Source organism: Penaeus vannamei, chromosome 36 (genome assembly GCF_042767895.1).
Source record: "Penaeus vannamei isolate JL-2024 chromosome 36, ASM4276789v1, whole genome shotgun sequence".
NCBI lineage: Eukaryota > Metazoa > Arthropoda > Malacostraca > Decapoda > Penaeidae > Penaeus > Penaeus vannamei.
In genome coordinates, this window is record NC_091584.1 from 16,176,854 (window position 1) to 16,181,853 (window position 5,000).

General features: G+C 45.6%; 1 protein-coding gene across 4 annotated transcripts in view; it reads right to left on the reverse strand.

The window, feature by feature from the left end:
- Vang (Strabismus domain-containing protein Vang) overlaps positions 1-5,000 on the reverse strand; it is a 325,199-nt gene that overhangs the window by 30,980 nt on the left and 289,219 nt on the right. The window lies entirely within an intron of this gene.

Sequence of the window (5,000 nt, forward strand, 5' to 3'; positions counted from 1 at the left end):
CGTTCTATTTGTACTGTTCCGTCTTTTATTTGTATTCTTTCTTTTCTCTAATTTCTTATGTTTGGGTCTTTTATTCGCACAACTGAATGGGTAAAATCGGTGGATCACTGTGCTGGATGGAGAGGTATGAACATGAAATATAAAGGTGAAACACGAATGAATCACATAAGTAATAATCAGAAAAACACACACACTAACACTTCATTCTAACAATATCTATCTATCTATCTATCTATCTATCTATCTATCTATCTATCTATATACATTTATATATATATACATATAAACATATATAGGTGTGTGTACGTATGTGTGTGTGTGTTTGTGTGTGTGTGTATGTGTGTGTGTGTGTGTGTGTGTGTGTGTGTGTGTGTGTGTGTGTGTGTGTGTGTGTGTGTGTGTGTGTGTGTGTGTGTGTGTGTGTGTGTGTGTGTGTGTGTGTGTGTGTAACTTTACAAAGGTAAAAAGATCTCGTTATAAATGACAATAACATGATGATATACGTGAATAAATAATAGTAGTAGTAATGGTAATAGCAATAATAATAACAAAAATAATAACAACAATAATAATAACAATAATAATAATAATAATAATAATAATAATAATAATAATAATAATAATAATAATAATAATAATGATAATAATAATGATGATGATAATAATAATAATAATAATAATAATAATAATAATAATAATAATAATAATAATAATAACAATAATAATAATAATGATAACAATAACAATCTACAACCATCCATCTCCAATGAAGACGACCCCTTTTAGCACAGTCATAAACGTCACTCTTCGAGCCTAAGGAAGTGTTAAGAGATCGTGAAAACAGGATTAGACTTCGCTCCCTGGATTCGGATACAGGCCGTTGGGTGAGGGAGAGGGGGAGGAAGGCGAGGGAGAGGCGGAGGTGAGGGAGAGGGGGAGGAAGGCGAGGGAGAGGGGGGAGGAGGGGGAGGGAGAGGAGAGGGGGAGGTGAGGGAGAGGAGAGAGGAAGAGCCAGGGAGAAGAAATGAGAGGGGAATAGCAGAGGGGAATGCGCGAGAGGAAGTGTGAGAGGAGATAAGACGGAAAAGAGTGATAGGGGGAAAGAAGTGGGAAGGGGAGAGGGTGAGGAAGAAGCAGTGAGAGGGGAAGAGAGAAAGGGGGGGCGATAGGGTAAGAGTGAAGGGGGAAGAGTTAAGCGGTGGGGGCAAAGGGGAGTGGGAAGGGGGGGGGGGCAAAGAGGAAAGCGAGGAGGATGGAGGCAAAGACAAAGGGCAAAAAAACTGAAACAAAACAAAAACTAGGGAGTCAGACAAGACGATACAAAAGACCTAACCACACACACACACCCACACAAATCGTGAACATTCGTCTGCCTTTACCTTACAATTACCTTGCTTTCGACCCCCCCCCCCTCGCCTCACCTCCTTCCTGAACCCCTCTCTTCTAGGAAATGCCCGGGATGTGCACAGGCATCTCGGCTACCGGCGGAAGGATGCTTGCCTGCCAACTAACGCACACACGCACGCACAAACGCAAACACACAGGCACAAGAACACACAGAGGCACACACAAACACAAGCATACACACACCCACGCTGGCACACACAGAGGCCCACATGAATATACACACACATACAGAATCAAATATACACATAAATGCACACGACCATGAGAAACCACACACGTAAACACACATGCAAACCTATACAATATTACATCAATACACAAAGTACAAACTAAAGAGTAAAATACACATTAGTTACTTTTTCTATCCTTCCCCTAGCTAAACACAGAAAAAAGGAATTCGGAGAAGAAAAATGACCAAAACACTGTAAGTACCTCCGAAAAATCACAGGCCTATAAACAAACAAACAAACTCGGCTAACAAAATGACTAGCTAATGGTTGTTTGTGGAGTTTTTCGATAGCGGAACAACTAAACAAATTCGCCTCGAAAGTAAACATGATGGTATCAGGTGTTTTGAAATCCTCACTCTAAATTATTGTAGGGAGGAAGGCGGAGGGAAGGAGAGGAGAGAGGGAGGGAGGGAGAGAGGTGAGATATAGATAAATAGACATAGATAGAGAGAGATGGAGAGAGGTGGATATATATATATATATATATATATATATATATATATAGAGAGAGAGAGAGAGAGAGAGAGAGAGAGAGAGAGAGAGAGAGAGAGAGAGAGAGAGAGAGAGAGAGAGAGAATGTGAGAGACCCAGGAATATTGACAGATTGATCTACAGATTAAAGAGTGTGAGAGTAAGTTTGCAAGTGAGTTTATCTTTGTTATTACTACTTTCACTACATAAGTAACATTGATAAACACAAAAAATCCAACCCCCCCCCCCCCCCCCCCCCGCCGAGTAAGTGAGAGATAATGGCAGGGGTGTTGTGGAAGAAGCGTGGGAGGGGGGAAGAGGGGAGGGGGGAGCAGGGAAAGATGGACCGGGGAGGGGAGGGGGGGAGGGGGCTGGCAGGTGTAAACAAGACCCTCTTAGAGGCTGGCCACAAGGTTAAGCAAGAAGGTTTCTCGCGCGTCCACGTCGGCCGCTGTTGGGCGCCAGCCATCGCCGCCCATTCAGCCAGCCGCCGCCGAGAGAAGCCACGCTGCTGACTCGCTGAGTCGCTGCTGATTCACTGACTCTCTGTCTCGCTGATTTGCTGACTCGCTGATTCGCTGACGCGCGCTAACGGAACGGAATCGACGCTTATTTAGGCGAATCGGCGATCTAAATCGACGCTTCCACAGCTGACTCAGCAGTGGCATTACTGACTCGATGGCACTATAGCTGACTCAAGATCTCCATCGCTGAGCCCACGCTTAGAGAGCTATTCAACGCCTTTCAAACCGACTCAGCGCCTCTATAACCGACTTAACGCTAACAGAGTTGATTCGACATCTATAACTCAGACAATGGCTCCCTGATCCGTTTCCCTCACAGCCAATTCACAAGCATCGGCGCTGAACTGGCCATTGAGCAGCTTACCAGAACAGGCAAATCAGCACCAGTGACACCAGTCGTATGGTGAGAGAACAGCTGACTCGACTCTATAAGCCTTATCCTAACACTAACAACAACCTTAAATCCTGCTCCACAATCCCATCCACTCCTTAATCCAGCGATATAAATACGGTAAAAGTCTAATAATTCTAGAAAATATAACAAAATTACATTAAATACATATATATATATATAGAATACGTGTTCTTCGTTATCCACGTTGAGAATGAAAGAAAAAAGTGTGATGTTTAGCATTCTGCTTAATTGTAGAAGTTCAATGAAAATAAATGATTCAAATAAATAAATACGATGAAAAATAAACAAATAAATAAAATAAATACGATTAACAAATAAAGTAAATAAATAAAACAATGAACGAAACAGCTGATTCCCTGGCCGGCCTCCCCCTCAGAGCGACCAAGCGAAAATGACACCAATTACGATGTCCTCTTCGACACGTCCCTCGCCGTCTGTTTGTCTTCCTCTTTCTCTCCCCATTATTCCCTTCTCTTCCTCCTCTCTTCCTTTCCTTTCTCATCATTTCCTTAATTTGCTTCTCTATCGCTTTTTCCGTTTTGTTGTCTTTCTTTTCATTCATTTTCTTTTTTTCTCCCTCTCCCCTCTTCCCTTCCTCCCTCTTCTCCTTTGTTTCTTTCTAGTCCCTCGCTCACCCTTCTGTTCTTCCCTTTCTTTCCCCACACCTGTATCTACATCTCTTTCTATTGCTCTTTCTCCCCTCTCTCCTCTCCTCTCTTCCTCCCCTCCACGTTCCCTTCCCATTTTCTCACTTGTTATCCTTCCTTTACTGTATTACCCTCTTTCTCTTTCTCTTCAAGGTCCCTTTTCCGTCTTCCCCATTTCTTGAATTCTCTTTTCCCTCTTCCTTCCTTCCTTTCTCCTCTTCCTATTCCCTCCTCCCTCCCAATCTCATATTCTCCCTTTCCTTCTTCTTCCTTCCTATTCCTTTCTCCCCACTCATCCTCTCTCATAACATTTTCCTTCCCCCTATTCCCTTCCTACTTCCTTCTTCACTAACCCTCTCTCTATTCCCTGTTTCTTCTTCCTCCTTATCCCCTCCTCATCCTCTTCTATTTCCCCGTTTCCTTCTTCCTCTCTTCCTTTCTATCCACGCCCCTTCATCCTCCCCTATCCCCCTTTCCTTCTTCCCTTCTCTTCCCTTTCTACCCCCTCCCCCTCCCTTTCATCCTCTCCTATTCCCGCTTTCCCCTCTTCTTCTCTTTCCTTCCTAACTCCCCCCCCTTTCATCCTCTCCTATTCCCCCTTTCCCTTCTTCCTCTCTTCCCTTCCTACTCCCCCCCCCCTCCCGCCGCCCTTTCACCCTCTTCTATTCCTCCTTTCCCCTCTTCCTCTCTCTCCTTCTCTCTCGCGTCTATTTCTAATTCCCCGACGCCCCTCCCGGTAATTGCTTCCTGCAGCGCTCCGGACCAGATGACAGACTGACCGCAGATGCAAGGGAAATTGCTAGAACAGGGAGGGAGGGGGGAGAGGGAGGGGGAGGAGGATGGGGGAGAGAGAGGGAGGGAGGGGTAGGGTGGGAGGGGGGAGGGTAGGATGGAGGAGAAAGAGGAAGCGGAGGGTGGGGTATGATGGGAGGGAAGGGTTGAGTGGGGAGAAAGAGGGAGGAAGAGAGAGAGAGAGAGAGAGAGAGAGAGAGAGAGAAAGAGAGAGAGAGAGAGAGAGAGAGAGAGAGAGAGAGAGAGAGAGAGGGAGCGGGGGGGGGGAGGGGGAGGGGAGGAGGGAGAGGCGAAAGGGAGGGAGGGAGGGAGGGAGGGAGGGAGGAGGAGAGAGGAGATAGAGGATAGAGAGAGAGAGAGAGAGAGAGAGGGAGAGAGAGAGAGAGAGAGAGAGAGAGAGAGAGACAGAGAGAGAGAGAGAGAGAGAGAGATAGAGAGGAGGAGGGAGGGAGGGAGAGGGAGGGAGGGAGGGAGGAGAGAGAGAGAGAGAGAGAGAGAGAGAGAGAGAGAGAGA